Consider the following 17,774-nt stretch of genomic DNA (forward strand, 5'->3'; position numbering starts at 1 on the left):
CCATTGAGACACCTGATTTGACACCTTTTATCGGTGCCTTACTCCGATAACCATAACTTTCCACTTCATGTGTCGATAATTTGCAGAGCCACAGTGTATTCTGATTTTGTTCTTTTAACACATGAAATCAACATCATACCACTCCTGGTCACTCTGACTGACTCCACTTCTCCCAATGCATCCTTCAAATCAAATCAAATCAAATTGTATTGGTCACATGCGCCGAATACAACAGGTGCAGACATTACAGTGAAATGCTTACTTACAGCCCTTAACCAACAGTGCATTTATTTTTAACACTATTTTTTCACCATCTTTGTGACCGCAAACAGGTTTCCTTAAAAACATCCTTGCTCATGAATAGCACTCCAACAAGGAATGAGGCGTTATCATACAGAGGCTTATCTTGATTTCCAACTTTAGCCCTTTTAACTCCATTCTTAGATGTTACAGCATTCCACTAATTTCCTCTATCTTCACTCGCGCCAACAGAATCAAATAGCACTTCTGCTTCCGCCATGTCTCCTATCTGAGTAGAATCTCCTTCCATTAGATAAAACCATAGTAAAGTGCTCACTGTGAATTTGTGATTAACTAACAACAAAACTGATCCTTCAATACTGGGGGAGTGAGTCAATTCCCCATGCATCCCTACCTGTTTGCCTGTGATCTTGTACAGCTGACCCACCACCTGACCCATAACCCATGTGAGACTGCTCTTTAGTGGTGAGAAGTGACAGCCCAAACAGACACAACTAGACAACATACACCAGGGATCATCAACTAGATTCAAGCGCGGGACGATTTTTTTCCTTTAGTGGATGGCCGGGGGGCCGGAACATAATTACAAATAATTTGTAGACTGCAAATTCACTGCAAGGAGCCCAAACAGATATAATATTTGACTAAAACATAATAATTTCAAACCTTGCTTACATTTGTATATGATCACGTGTCTCTCTATTATGCGTGGAAATACAGTACCAGTCAAAAGTTTGGAAACACCTATTCATTCAAGGGTTTTTCTTTATTTTTACTATTTTCTACATTGTATAATAATAGTGAAGACATCAAAACTATGAAATAACACATATGGAATCATGTAGTAACCAAAGAATTGTTAAACAAATCAAAACATATTTTATATTTGAGATTATTCAAAGTAGCCACCCTTTGCCTTGATGACAGCTTTGCACACTCTTGGCATTATCTCAACCAGCTTCATGAGGAATGCTTTTCCAACAGTCTTGAAGGAGTTCCCACATTTGCTGAGCACTTGTTGGCTGCTTTTCCTTCACTCTGCGTTCCAACTCATCCCAAACCATCTTAATTGGGTTGAGGTCGGGTGATTGTGGAGGCCAGGTCATCTGATGCAGCACTCCATCACTCTCCTTGGTCAAATAGCCCTTACACAGCCTGAAGGTGTGTTTTGGGTCATTGTCCTGTTGAAAAACAAATGATAGTCCCACTAAGCGCAAACCAGATGGGATGGCGTATCGCTGCAGAATTCTGTGTGCCTTGAATTCTAAATAAAGTACTGACAGTGTCACCAGCAAAGCACTCCCACACCATCACACGTCCTCCTCCATGTTTCACGGTGGGAACTGTGAACATCCGTTTACCTACTCTGCGTCTCACAAAGGCACAGCGGTTGGAGCCAGAAATCTCAAATTTGGACTCATCAGACCAAAGGATAGATTTCCACCGGTCTAATGTCCATTGCTCGTGTTTCTTGGCCCAAGCAAGTCTCTTCCTCTTATTGGTGTCCTTTAGTAGTGGTTTCTTTTTTGCAGCAATTCGACCATGAAGGCCTGATTCACACAGTCCCCTCTGAACCGTTGATGTTGAGATGTGTCTGTTACTTGAACTCTGTGAAGCATTTATTTGGGCTGCAATCTGAGGTGCAGTTAACTCTAATGAACTTATCCTCTGCAGCAGAGGTAACTCTGGGTCTTCCTTTCCTGTGGCGGTCCTCATGAGAACCAGTTTCATCATAACGCTTGATGGTTTTTGCAACTGCACTTGAAGAAACTTTCAAAGTTCTTGACATTTTCTGAATTAACTGACCTTCATGTCTTAAAGTAATATTGGACTGTCGTTTCTCGTTGCTTATTTGAACTGTTCTTGCTATAATATGGACTTGGTATTTTACCAAATAGGGCTATATTCTGAATTCTACCTTGTCACAACACAACTGATTGGCTCAAACGCATTAAGAAAGAAATTCCACAAATTAACTTTTAACAAGGCACACCTGTTAATTGAAATGCATTCCAGGTGACTACCTCATGAAGCTGGTTGAGAGAATGCCAATAGTGTGCAAAGCTGTCATCAAGGCAAGGAGTGGCTACTTTGAAGAATCTCAAATATAAAATATATTTTGATTTGTTTAACACTTTTTTGGTTACTACATGATTCCATGTGTATTATTTCAGAGTTTTGATGTCTTCACTATTATTCTACAATGTAGAAAATAGTAAAAATAAAGAAAAACCCTGGACTGAGTAGGTGTGTCCAAACGTTTGACTGGTACTGAACTTGGGAACAGATTTCCCTCATTAAAATCACCTGGACAATGAAACTGAAAAAATAAAGAAATATTTTCAATTATTATTTTTTTGCTCAGAAAACATGGGAGCCAAATAAAACACCCGTGGGCCAAATTCGCCCCGCGCGCCGCCAGTTGGGGAACCCTGACATACATCCTATGAAAATGGCTCTTGGGGCGTTTGCACACATAGCTTGAGCTATAGAATCAGAGTTAGACTATTTGTTACATTGTATTTTATTAATTAAGTCCATGCAAGTCATTTGTTTATTGGACAGAAATTATCACATTCAATCCATCTATGATTATTATGAAGCATCACTTGTGTGTCCCAATCTTCATCTTACTTTCGCTTTGGTCTTCCAACAACAAGCGGGAGGAAACAGTGCAATAGCCACTCTAACTTTGACGTGAATAGGCTATACTCAATAGCCTATATTCCCGGTATAGCCCATCTCCCCTAAGCTATAAACTGCTGCTACTCACAGAAGGTTATGATGCTGCATCCATTTAATCAAATGCTCACAGTCAAACAACCAATAATTTACGCTGCTGCTACTCTGTTAATTATTTATGCGTAGTCACTTTAACTCTACCCACATGTACATATTACTTCAACTACCTCAACTAGCCGGTGCCCCCGCACATTGACTCTGCACCGGTACCCCCCTGTATATATAGCCTCCCTGCTGTTATTTTATTTTACTTCTGCTCTTTTTTTCTCAACACTTTTTTGTTGTTGTTTTATTTTACTTCTTTATTAAAAATAAATGCACTGTTGGTTAAGGGCTGTAAGTAAGCATTTCACTGTAATGTCTGCACCTGTTGTATTCGGCGCATGTGGCCAATAAAATTTGATTTGATTTGATTTGATTTTTAATAATGCACGACTCTGGTTCTTTTCCTGTGTTTGGTCCGGAGTGCGTTCTCACCGGCAGCGAACCGCACCATGAAATGAATTGAATCGGACCAAGACCCACCTTTTTGAGCAAAAATGTTGCATTGTTTAGTGTGCTCCCGAGTGCTGATAGAATGTTCACGCCAGTCCAAACAAACCGAACTAAGGGGGTAAAGGCACCAGTGTTCGGAAAAACCGCACCAAACCTTTTTTTTTTCTCCCCAATTTCGATCTTGTCTCATCGCTGCAACTCCCCAAATAGCTCGGGAGGCAAAGGTCAAGTCATGCGTCCTCCGAAACATGACCTGCCAAACTGCACTTCTGTGTGTCTAAGGAAACACCGTTCAACTGATGCCCCCCCCCCGGCCAAATACTAACCTAACCCGGACGATGCTCGGCCAATTGTGCACCGCCTTATGGGACTTCCGATCACGGCCGGTTGTGATACAGCCTGGGATCGAACCCAGGTCTGTAGTGATGCCTCTAGCACTGCGATGCAGTACCTTAGACCACTGCGCCACTCAGGAGGCCCGAAACAGCATTTGTTTATATAAAGATTAATATAGACATTAAACATGAATTATAAACTGGGTAGTTTGGGTCCTGGATGGTGATTGGCTGAAACAGCATTTCAACCGTGTGTATATCAGACAATATTCCACGGGTATGATATACTGTAATACTTGATTACTGTTCTATTTAACTGTAAGTCGCTCTGGATAAGAGCGTCTGCTAAATGACTAAAATGTCAAATGTAAATGTATTTATGTTGGTAACCAATTTGTAATAATATCCTATGTTTCACTGAGTCTTGGCTGAACAAGGACATGGAAAATATAAATCTAGCTGGTTTTTCTATACATCGGCAGGACAGAACAGCATCCGCCACGCTTACCCTCAACACGGGGGCCCCTCAGGGGTGCGTGCTTAGCCCCCTCCTGTACTCCCTGTTCACCCACAACTGTGTGGCCGCACCCACGACTTCGTGGCCGCACACAACTCCAACAGCATCATTAAGTTTGCCGATGACACGTCGGTGGTAGGCCTGGCAGTGTGGTGCCAGGACAACAACCTCTTCCTCAATGTCAGCAAGACAAAGGAGCTGATTGTGGACTACAGGAAATGGACAGCCGAGCACGCCCCCATTCACATCGATGGGGCTGTAGTGGAGATGGTTGAGAGCTTCAAGTTCCTCGGTGTCCACATCATTAAGGACCTATCATGGTCCAAACACACCACCACAGTCGTGAAGAGGGCACGACAATGCCTCTTCCCCCTCCGGAGGCTTAAAAGATCCTCAAAAAGTTATGCAGCTGCACCATTGAGAGCATCTTGACTGGCTGCATCACCACTTGGTTTGGCAACTGCTTGGCATCTGACTGCAAGGCGCTACAGAGGGTAGTGCGTACGGCCCATAACATCACTGGGGCTGAGCTTCCTGCAATCCAGGTCCTCTATACCAGGCGGTGTCAGAGGAAGGCCCTAAAAATGGTCAAAGACTCCAGCCACCCAAGTCACAGTCTGTTCTCTTTGCTACCGCACGGCAAGCGGTACCGGAGCGCCAAGTCAGGGACCAAAAGTCTCCTGAACAGCTTCTACCCCAAAGCCATAAGACTACTGAACATTTAATCAAATGGCTATGCCGACTTTCTGCTTTTCACCCCTAACTACATGTACAAAGTACTTCAATCAATCACCTAACCAAACCTACATTTACATTTTAGTCACTTAGCAGACGCTCTTATCCAGAGCGACTTACAGTTAGTGAATACATATTTTTATACTGGCCCCCCGTGGGAATCGAACCCACAACCCTGGCGTTGCAAACGCCATGCTCTATCAACTGAGCTACATCCCTGCCGGCCATTCCCTCCCCTACCCTGGACGACGCTGGGCCAATTGTGCGCCGCCCATGAGTCTCCCGGTCACGGCCGGCTGCGACAGAGCCTGGATTCGAACCAGGATCTCTAGTGGTACAAACCTACATGTACATATTACCTCAATCAATCACCCCAACTACCTCGTATCCTAGTACACTGACTCAGTACCGGAACTCCTTCTATATAGCCTGTATATAGCCTTGTTATTGTTATTTTATTGTGTTACTATTTTCTTTTGATTTATTTGCTAATTTTCTTACTTTTTAACTGCTTTGTTGGGAAAGGGCTCGTAAGTAAGCATTTCACGGTAAAGTCTACACTTGTTGTATTCGGTGCATGTGACAAATAAAATGTTATTTGATTTGATTTATAATAGCAATAAGGCACCTCAGGGGTTTGTTGTATATGGCCAATATACCACGGCTAAGGGATGTATTGTTATGATTTAACTGGATAGAACCCAAATGCAGACAAGTACACCAAGCCAGAGAAGTTTTAACAGGTTTATTTACAATGTTCAACGTCCAGGTTTCCAAATATAGGGGAAGAGCAAGTCCAGGTACAGGGAGGGTAACAGATCCAGATCAATCAATCAATCAATTTTATTTTATATAGCCCTTCTTACATCAGCTAATATCTCGAAGTGCTGTACAGAAACCCAGCCTAAAACCCCAAACAGCTAATAATGCAGGTGTAGAAGCAGATCAGGGCAGGTGTGGTACCGTAATGTCCTAGTGTCCGTGGTGAGTCCAAAAGAGAGGTCCGGTAATGGAGAGCAGGATGGTGGTGGCAGGAGTGAAGCGGAGGCAGGAGTCAGGTTCCAAATATCTGTGGCACAGGAGAAAAAGTAAATATAACAGGCCAAAAACACAAAGAGCAAAAATAACCAGGTTGAGTCGGCAGCGAGACTAACATGGTCGTCTTGACTATGATCTGACGATGAGTGGTAAGTTTGACCGGGTCTTAAAGGCTGAGGTGATTATGGTGAATGAGCTGCAGCTGGAACCCTGACTCCCGCACACCAGACCTCACTCCTGCAATCAAGGACAGACAGAGGGGAGGGAGAGAGCTACCTAGCAGTAGTAGGCCTAACAGTACCCCCTCTACGGACGCCACCTGGCGGCCGACGGGGTTTATCGGGATGCAACCTATGAAACTCTCGGACCAGAGCAGGATCCACAATGAAGCTCCTGGGCACCCAGGAACGTTCCTCGGGACCATAACCCTCCCAATCCACCAGGTACTGGAAACCACGACCTCGGCGGCGAACATCCAGAAGTCGCCGGACAGTGTAGACCGGACCCCCACCCACGATCCTGGGCGGAGGAGGGGGACGAGAGGGCGGGCACAGAGGGCTAACCGATACAGGCTTAATCTGGGAAACATGAAAGGTGGAATGAACCCGTAGGGAGGCAGGAAGCTGTAGCTTAACCGCGCAGGGGTTAACAATAGACAGTATCTTGAACGGTCCTATAAACGAGGCGCCATCTTCTTAGACTCCACCTTCAATGGAAGGTCCCGTGACTTCAGCCATACCTCTTGACCAGGAGAGTAACCGGGAGCCTGGGACCGGTGACGGTTGGCTTGCCTCTGCATGTACGCCGAAGCTCGGGACAGAGCTACCCTGGCCTTCCTCCAGACCTTGAAGCAGCGGCGCATGTGGGACTGCACCGAGGGTACCGCAAGTTCCCTCTCTTGGGAAGGGAACAGGGGAGGTTGATAACCCAGAGCACACAGAAAAGGAGACAAACCAGAGGAAGCGTTAGTCAAGGTGTTATGAGCATATTCCACCCAGGTGAGCATGGAGCTCCATGACCCAGGGTTAGACCCAGTGACACAGCGAAGAGCGGTCTCCATCTCCTGGTTCGCTCTCTCGGCTTGCCCGTTGGTCTGGGGGTGATATCCAGAGGACAGGCTGGATGTAATGCCCAAAGCTTTACAGAAAGCTTTCCACACCTGGGAGACAAACTGGGGACCCCTGTCAGAGACAATATCCGTGGGTAGACCATGAGAGCGGAACACATGTTCAACCAAAATATCAGCCATCTCTCTGGCAGTGGGCAGTTTAGGTAGGGCCAAAAAATGAGCGAACTTAGAAAAACGATCAATCACCGTAAGAATGACAGTCTTACCAGACGAGGGGGGAAGTCCAGTGACAAAATCCATAGCGATATGCGACCAGGGCCGGCTGGGTATAGGTAGAGGTCGTAGATGACCAGCGCTGGCCTGGGTGGAGTTTTTACTTCGTGCACATACCGTACAAGCAGCAATGAAGGCTCGAGTGTCCGCCTCCATCGTGGCCCACCAGAACTTCCGTCGCACAAAGTCAAGGGTCCACGAAACTCCAGGGTGACAGGTAAGGGGAGACGAGTGAGCCCACTGAAGTACCTGGGAGCGAGCAGACTCAGGGACAAACATCCGGTTAGGAGGACCCCTCCCAGGGTCAGCTTGATGATGTTGAGCCTGTCTAACAATCCCCTCGATGTCACATGTGATGACTGCAATACTGCAGGTAGGAGGCAAAATGGGTTCAGGGTTACTACCAGTATCAACAGCCGAATGAACACGAGACAGGGCGTCAGGCTTGACGTTGCGTGACCCAGGACGGTAAGACAGAGAAAAATTGAATCTCCCAAAAATAGTGCCCACCTGGCTTGACGGGGTTGAGCTGCTTCGCTGACTGGAGGTAAGCCAGATTCTTATGATCCGTCCAAACGATGAAGGGTTGTTCCGCCCCTCCAACCAATGTCGCCACTCCTCGAGAGCCAGCTTAACGGCGAGCAGTTCACGATTGCCAACATCATAATTCCTCTCTGCCTGAGAAAGTTTCCTTGAGAGAAAAGCACAGGGATGCAGTTTGTTATCTTCAGGAGAACGTTGTGACAACACTGCACCTGCCCCAGTGTCGGATGCATCCACCTCCACGACAAACTGGCGGTCGGGGTCCGGCTGCATCAGAATGGGAGCTGAGGCGAAGCGATGTTTCAGTTCTTCGAACGCTGATTCGGCCCCCTTCATTCCAAGCGAACGGTCGTGAGATGGAGGTGAGAGCGGTGAGTGGCGCCGCAATGCGGCTGTAGTCCTTGATGAACCTCCTATAGAAGTTCGCAAACCCCAGGAATCGTTGAAGTTGTTTGCGGGTAGAGGGAGCTGGCCAGTCCGTGACAGCAGAGATCTTAGCTGGGTCCATCCGCAACTCCCCCTGAGCTATGATGTAACCCAAAAAAGAGGTCTCAGACACATGAAATTCACATTTCTCCATCTTCACAAACAGTTTGTTCTCCAACAACCTTTGCAACACCTGGCGCACATGCAGTTCATGTTCCTGGGAGGACTCTGAGAAAATCAAGATATCATCCAGATAGACAAAAACAAACCGATTCAACATGTCCCGAAGGACATCATTGACTAGTGCCTGAAAAACAGCAGGGGCATTGGACAACCCAAAAGGCATAACCAGATACTCAAAATGTCCCAAGGGTGTGTTGAAGGCAGTCTTCCATTCATCATCCTTACGAATGCGCACCAGGTGATACGCATTTCGTAGATCCAGTTTCGTAAAGATGGTAGCACCATGAAGGAGGGGAAAAGCAGAATTAATCAAAGGCAGAGAATACTTGTTCTTAATGGTGATGTTGTTAAGTCCACGGTAATCAATACAGGGTCTGAGGGTCTTATCCTTCTTAGCAACAAAAAGAATCCCGCTCCTACAGGTGACGAGGAAGGACGCATAATACCTGCCGCCAAGGAGTCCCGAATGTAGTTCTCCATAGCCTCCGTCTCCGGCCGGGAGAGATTGTACAGGCGACTGCTGGGGAGCGGGGCTCCTGGCTGGAGGTCAATGGCGCAGTCGTAAGGCCGGTGAGGAGGAAGAGAAGTAGCTCTGTGTTTGCAGAAAACGGATGCCAGGTCATGATACACGTCAGGAACAGCAGAAAGATCCATGGACTCCAGTGGAGGTTGAGGCACAGTACTGGCAGGAGTCTGAGCAGAACACAAACAATTCACATGACAAAATGTGCTCCATGAAACAATGCTACCTGTCACCCAATCAATGTGTGGATTGTGTCTTATGAGCCAGGGGATACCAAGGACCAGGGGAGTCTGTGGGCAGTCGATAATATGGAATTGAATGTTCTCCTGATGATTTCCCGACACTCTAAGACAAACAGGAACAGTCTGATGGGTAATACGGGTCAACAATTGTCCATTTAGACCCTTAGCCTGCAGCGGACAGTCCATAGGAACAGTCTCCAAATCCATTTGTTGAGCCCACTCTCTATCCAAAAAGCTTTCGTCGGCACCAGAGTCAATCAGCGCACTAACAGAGAAATTCTGGGACTGCCACTGGAGGGATGCCTGGAGCAGAATGCGGGGAGAAGAGGAAGAATCCGCTGCTCGGCTCACCAAAACTTCTCCCATTAATGATGAGCCGGCCCTTTTCCCCGGACGAACTGGGCAGGAAGGAACGAAATGACCAGCTTCTCCACAATACAGGCAGACCCGAGCCTGAATACGACGTGCACGCTCCTCTGAGGACAACCGTGCACGACCCACCTCCATGGCTTCGGGTTCAGTGCTCCTCGTATCGACTCGGGAAGACACGGCTTTCTCCGTAGGGACGATGCAGGGAGGAGTTTGTTGATGACAGACAGGTTGCTTGGAACTAACACTCCTCTCCCGGCGGCGCTCCCGAATCCGATTATCCAACCTGATAGTGAGTGAAATAAGATTATCCAGCGTAGGCGATTCATCATATGACACCAATTCATCTTTTAAAGTCTCAGACAAAGCATTGATGAACACTCCTTGTAATGCCTCGTCATTCCAACCACTCACTGCTGCTAAAGTCCGAAACTCCACTGCCATCTCCGCCACACTGCGAGCCCCCTGCCGAAGAGAAAACAACCGTTTCGCAGCCTCCTTGCCTCGTACTGGGTGGTCAAAAACCTTCCTCATCTCCGTGGTGAAGGCAACGTAAGCGTTGCAAATGTCCGACTGACTCTCCCATACCGCGGATCCCCAGGCACGAGCGGAACCGCTAGTAGAGTTGATAAGGTAGGCAATACGGGCTCTTTCTGAGGCGTAGGTGAGGGACTGTTGTTCAAACACTAGCGAGCATTGAGTCAAAAAATCGCCACAGGTTCCCATGTTCCCGTCATAGCGCTCTGGAGCAGGAACAAAAGGCTCTCTGATCTGGGCTGAAGGGGTAGTAAGGGCAGACACTTGATTGGAGAGTAATTGAACCTGATTAAGCAGCACCTGACTGTCCTCAGCAATCGTCTTAAACAGGGTATCATGTTGGCCAAGTAAAATGCCCTGATTGGCTATGGCAGTCCAAATTTGAGTGCACTCTGGGGTGGTATCCGAGCTACTGTCTGCTGGGTTCATGTTGGTCAGATCATACTGTTATGATTTAACTGGATAGAACCCAAATGCAGACAAGTACACTAAGCCAGAGAAGTTTTAACAGGTTTATTTACAATGTTCAACGTCCAGGTTTCCAAATATAGGGGAAGAGCAAGTCCAGGTACAGGGAGGGTAACAGATCCAGATCAGGGCAGGTGTGGTACCGTAATGTCCTAGTGTCCGTGGTGAGTCCAAAAGAGAGGTCCGGTAATGGAGAGCAGGATGGTGGTGGCAGGAGTGAAGCGGAGGCAGGAGTCAGGTTCCAAATATCTGTGGCACAGGAGAAAAAGTAAATATAACAGGCCAAAAACACAAAGAGCAAAAATAACCAGGTTGAGTCGGCAGCGAGACTAACATGGTCGTCTTGACTATGATCTGACGATGAGTGGTAAGTTTGACCGGGTCTTAAAGGCTGAGGTGATTATGGTGAATGAGCTGCAGCTGGAACCCTGACTCCCGCACACCAGACCTCACTCCTGCAATCAAGGACAGACAGAGGGGAGGGAGAGAGCTACCTAGCAGTAGTAGGCCTAACATGTATCCAGGCAATCCGCTTTACGTTGCGCCTAAAAACCGTGGTATATTGGCCAATTTACCACACCCCCTCGGGACAGTTATTGCTTAATCAATCAAGTGCAGGGGGAAATGAAAATCAGACGGAATGCAGCACCTGAGGATTGGAGTTGGGCACATTTAGATTACAGTGATAATGCTGCTGGTTCTGTATTTAAATTGTACTACCTACTATGCCCTGTAGGGTGCCTGATGTTTCCTCAAGGGTAGAGGATGAGGGTAGCAGGAAATCTATGAGTGCATCTCAATAATCTAAAACGCCTTCCTCTCCACGTCTTCTTTCCTTTATTTGCACTGATGTGAAAAAACTGGACAGGTGAAAGTATACTCCAGTCGGAGAGGAAGCCACTTCAGACTATTGAGACGCACCCTACACTATACTCGATTTGACTGCCTGCGAAACGTGATCCTGCCAGGTTCTCATCAGCTATATTAGCACCTCACCTCATGACAGGGTGTTGAGCCACACATACGTTGCAGCAATGTCTATGGCCAAGTATGTAAACAAGACCGGAACATAGTCAATTCACTGTGCTGCAAGTTTTAACAGGTTCTGGCATTCCGTAATAATGAGGTGACTGAAGGGAGAGGAAAAGCTGTTTGGCTGGCTGTTTTTTGGATTCACTTGAAAAATCAAACAGTATCTCTCTATCTCTCTCATAGTGAAACATAATTCTGATTTAAAATATAAGTGATGTCATTGTGGAAGCACATAACAAGCAATACCAAAAAGTACTGGGACTGTGGTCAGCCTGTTCGCCTTGAACATGAGACCAGGAGTTTGATACAACTCCCCCAAATCGCTGCACCATATCTCAACTATGAGACTTTGTCATTTAAGGACTCAAGACTATACAAGCACAGACAGATTTTGTCAAAGAATTGAAAGGTAGTTCTGAGACTTAAAGTCAAAACAGTTCAAGTCGCTCTGTTCAGACTTGTCAAGTAAACTAATTTACATAAGGTGTCACAGACATTGACAAGAATTCTGTGATGTGACACACACAGACAGACAGACAGACAGACAGACAGACAGACACACACAAACACACACACATACACACACACACACATACACACACAACACACACACAGGCTGACACACCAATGCAGATACAGTGGAATGAGACCACACATATTGACACTATTGCAACACAAAGGGCATGACTGTCTGAAAGTTAATTATGTGGAAGACTGTAAGAATGCACTGAATTGCCTGTGCCAAAATCATATCCGTATTTGAGTAATTGTGTGTGTGTGTGTGTGTGTGTGTGTATGTGTGTGTGTGTGTGTGTGTGTGTGTGTGTGTGTGTGTGTGTGTGTGTGTGTGTGTGTGTGTGTGTGTGTGTGTGTGTGTGTGTGTGTGTGTGTGTGTGTGTGTGTGTGTGTGTGTGTGTGTGTGTCTTTTATGAAGTAGCTTGTATAAGGTATTTACTCATACTGTACTTTCCTTCATTCTTAGGGAGTTTTAATCTTAAGGTCATTAAATATAATTGTATCATTAATGCCTAATTTGACTATTGTTTAAAATAGTAGGTATACTGTAGGGTGTAGGCCAGGGCTATTCAACTGACGGCCCGTGGTCCAGCTCCATCCCGTTTGTTAATTTAGACTGGCCATTTGATAAATTCTGAACATTAATAAAATATCTGCAAAAAAATCCCTAAAATGACAAGCACAGTGTGGTTTCTAGCGGTTTCTAGCACCTAAATTTATGTAGCATGTTTTTTCTTCATATGAATTTATTTATTTATTTTATTTATTTTTATTTCACCTTTAATTAACCAGGTAAGCCAGTTACATTTACAACTGCGACCTGGCCAAGGTAAAGCAAAGCAGTGCGATAAAAACAACAACAACACAGAGTTACATATGGATAAACAAAAACGTACAGTCAATAAAAAACATTTGAACGGTTTTTATCTACAAAATATTATGACCCCATTCCTGAATAATATGACTCTCAGGAACACACCTATGTGCCTTCTGTTTGCCTCTCTGAAGTACTCTAAAGGACTCTTTAGAAGGAAGTGTGACAAAAAAACGCACATAATGACTGAAGGAAATTAATTCAAAGCATACTTCCTTCTGACTGGATTTTAGCATTACCTGATTTGACATATATTTCCATTATTTATTGAGATGCTTCGTTTTCAGATTATTTTAAAATGACCTAATTAGTTTTAATAAACTTTTAATTGTTGTTTAAATTATATTAAAAAATGGTGAGCGAGCATTGTGACTTTTCCTTTTCAATGATTATCAAATGTTTTGGTTGCAGCTCGAGTCACGTTGGTTGAGAGGCCTCCACTTCTTCCCTTATTAATTTTAGCAACATTTAATTTTAAGAAAAGTGCTTTATTGGTGTGTGTGCGTTGCTTTTTTAAACAGTTCTTCCGAAGAACAATCACATGTGGAAAATGTCCGGCCCCCCTGCAATTAAGCTTTTTTACATCTGGCCCCTGTAAGAATATAGTTGAATAGCCCTGGTGTAGACCATCCCTTAGTCTCCTGAACAGTGTCATTTCAACATAGGCCTAAACGTCGATGCAATGAGACATCGTGCCAGAGACATTGACAGATCCCTGAGTTAGGGCTAGCCAGGCTCTTAAATCCACTTGATCCTGTGGCTTCGCAAATTTGGGCGTGGTGTCTGTTTTTCTGGAAGACAGCGAGGAGTGGCGAGAGAGCAGGACATCGAAAGCTCTGAGGTAAGGACACACCCTTCTCCCAAGGGATACCAGTCGCTACTTAGCCCGCATGTGAAATCAAACAGCTGCGCATTCTAGAGACACATTAAGCGTTTTACTGTGGTCTTCGATTATGACATGAATTCGTTTTTACAAGCATATGTTTAACAGAGGTGGGTGGTAGTGCGAAGCAACGGGTTTGACCAATGATGTATATAAACCCTGGATTGCTGATGCTATGTATTGGCCATTGAGAGGCTTTGAAGCCACCGGTCAGCCATATTGACACTCCCGGGCATTCTTCAGTATTTCAATTAAATGTTTTGAGGAGTTTAAATCATTGGCTTGGACACGACTGTGCGGATCCAGTATTTAGTCTAGATTTAGGCCTATCCATTCTAGTGCCAAAACAGCCCACGACTTTGTGGTAGCTTAATGAAGATCCTGGTTGACTGGTTTTCATGTAAACACCTCAGTAGGCCTAAGACAATTTATGCACAGATCCATAACTGCTGGAAGTATACAGAACAAAAATATAAACGCAACATGCAACAATTTACTGAGTTACAGTTCATATAAGGAAATCAGTAAATTTAAATAATTTCATTAGGCCCTAATCTATAGATGTCACATGACTTGGAATAAAGATATGCATCTGTTGGTCACAGATACCTTAAAAAAAGGTAGGGGCGTGGATCAGAAAACCAGTCAGTATCTGGTGTGACCACCATTTGCCTCATGAAGCGCGACACATCTCCTTCGCATAGATTGAATCAGGCTGTTGATTGTGTCCTGTGGAATGTTGTCCCACTCCTCTTCAATGACTGTGTGAAGTTGCTGGATATTGGAGGGAACTGGAACACGCTGTCGTACACGTTGATCAAGAGCATCCCAAACATGCTCAATGAGTGACATGTCTGGTGAGTATGCAGGCCAGTGGCGGACTGTGCCGTTTAAGATGAGGGAGGACGATTGTTTTTTCATGAGCATGGCCTTATTTCTATTACAGCATATTGGATGACTCTTATTCATATTCCATTCACCCAGTTCAATGTAACAGCGATAGGTTTAGGCTACTACATTATACTAGAACTTTCCCTATACCCATCATGTTGCTACAACCTAGCCTGAATGAAGGTTTACAACGTAGGTGCACACAGGTTGAGAGACAAATTTGAGGTGACAGACAGTGACATTCAATAACGCCACTCTTGCCTGCATCTTGCTGATATAGGGTGTAATCATTAGTCCAACAGTTGCAAACAAGTTTCTATTGGACAAACATAAAAATAACACTGTAGTAGGCTTAGGCCTACCACAAGATTGTTATGGCAGCCTAGGCCTAGTGAGTCAGGCTTTTTATCACCGTTTTGTTCCATTTGATTCCGTTTAAGAAACATTTTTCAACAGAATCTGCGGAATGAATGCACCCCTGATCACACGTAAACAGAGTTCACTCTAGTAACAGCCACGTTGTATTCCTTCTCTTCCCTTCACTTCTGGACTTCAATGCACAACCCATCAGCTGTATGTGACCAGGCGAAAAAACCTTTCCAAGCCAAACCGCTACACACAGCTTACATTGTTGTCACCATATTAGCTTAATGTCATAGTCAGCATAGCTAATAGAACTAACACGTTAGTAAATCCGCTACAATCATGCAGTAGCATTATTGTACAGTAAGTAAGCAGTTACATCAGCGGGCCCCGGTGGTAATAAATTAGTAAAACCAAAAGCTTACCTTGAATTGGAAGAGTTCCAGTGTTGTGTTGGAAAGTCATAGCCAGCTAGCTAAAATAGCATCCCTCTGTTTGAGCAGGGTGTTTCAGTAGGCTAAACTAGATAGCTGCATTTGCTCCATCATTTTGGAAGAAATTAATTTGTTAAAAACTGTTCAAATATTGTCTTTCTCTCTCTTTGAGTCAACTACTCACTACATTTTATACACTGCAGTGCTAGCTAGTCGTAGCTTACGCTTTCAGTACTAGATTAATTATCTGATCCTTTGATTGGGTGGACAACATGTCAGTTCATGCTGCAAGAGCTCTGATAGGCTGGAGGGCGTTCTCTGGAAGTTGTCATAATTACTGTGTAAGTCTATGGAAGGGGGTGAGAACCATGAGCCTCCTAGGTTTTCTATTGAAGTCAATGTACCCAGAGGAGGACGGAAGCTAGCTGTCCTGCTACACCATGGTGTACCCTACAGAGTGTTGTTGAGGCTACTGTAGACCTTCTTTGCAAAATAGTGTGTTATAATCAGTTATTTGGTGACGTGATTATATTTTGTATAGTTTTATCTAAAAAGTATAACTTTGTTAATGTTTTACAATTGTTATTTTTATTAAATTCACTGAGGAGGATGGTCCTCCCCTTCCTCCTCTGAGGAGCCTCCACTGATGAAGAACTGGGACATTTTCAGCTTCCAGGAATTGTGTACAGATCCTTGCGACATGGGGCAATGCATTATCATAATGAAATGGCGGCGGATGAATGGCACGACAATGGGCCTCGGGATCTCGTCACGGTATCTCTGCATTCAAATTGCCATCGATAAAATGCAATTGTGTTCGTTGTCCGTAGCTTATGCCTGCCCATAACATAACCCCACCGCCACCATGGGGCACTCTGTTCACAACCTTGACATCAGCAAACTGCTCGCCCACACAACGCCATACACGTGGTCTGAGGTTGTGAGGCTGGTGGACGTACTGCCATATTCTCTAAAACAACATTGGAGGTGGCTTATGGTAGAGAAATTAACATTCAATTATCTGGCAACAGTTCTGGTGGACATTCCTGCAGTCAGCATGCCAATTGCACACTCCCTCAAAACTTGAGACATCTGTGGCATTGTGCTGTGTAACAAAACTGCGCATTTTAGAGTGGCCTTTTATTGTCCCCAGCACAAGGTGCACCTGTGTAATGATCATGCTGTTTAATCAGCTTCTTGATATGTCATACCTGTCAGGTAGGTGGATGGATTAACTTGGTAAAGGAGAAATGCTCATTAACAGGGATGTAAACAAAGGCTATGGACAGATCCAGTTTTATCGAGTCCGATGTCTGCCCACCCCTCTGTCAATAGTCATAAAACCGGCTTTCACGAATGTGGTCGTGCCTGTTCATTGTGCGCGCATCGATTTTTGGTTCGCCCGCATTTCCTTCTCAACCTCTGATGACTTGTCAAAGTGAATGTAGTCCTAATGGAAATTGGAAAGGACAATGACAAACGACTTTTATTATAAATGACCTCGAGAAAAAGAAATGCTCATTGGGATCGTCCATGCATGGTTCATAAAAGTTTCTTACAATATTGAGAAATGTATTATTTGGGTGGCTATTCAAAGCTTTACAGAAACGGCAGAAAATAGGTAGGCCTATATGAAGGGTTAAAAAGTCCAACAATAAAAAAGAAAAACTCCAGCCTAAACTTGCAGACTGTTGCAATTTTTGCTAAAAGTTTCCAGATGTTGAGTGACGCACTCGCAGGCTCTATTCTTGAATAGCCTACATTTTAATTGAACAACTCTGTTGGCTACTCTCTGCAAAACGTGGAATACTTCCAAACAATAGAGAACTTTGCAATAATAGTTAAAAGAAGGGTGGTAGGCCTATATGACTGCATGTAGACTGTCTGCCTCGTGAAGTTTACAGTTCCAATGCATCGGGTTACACTGAGCGCACTGTAATTTTTCCCATAGCTTTCTCTGACTGACACGGAAGCTGGAATCCAGTTTATTTATTTTTTTTGGGGGAGTGGGAGGATTTAGGAATC

The sequence above is a fragment of the Coregonus clupeaformis genome, chromosome 8, assembly GCF_020615455.1.
Source record: "Coregonus clupeaformis isolate EN_2021a chromosome 8, ASM2061545v1, whole genome shotgun sequence".
NCBI classification, from domain to species: domain Eukaryota; kingdom Metazoa; phylum Chordata; class Actinopteri; order Salmoniformes; family Salmonidae; genus Coregonus; species Coregonus clupeaformis.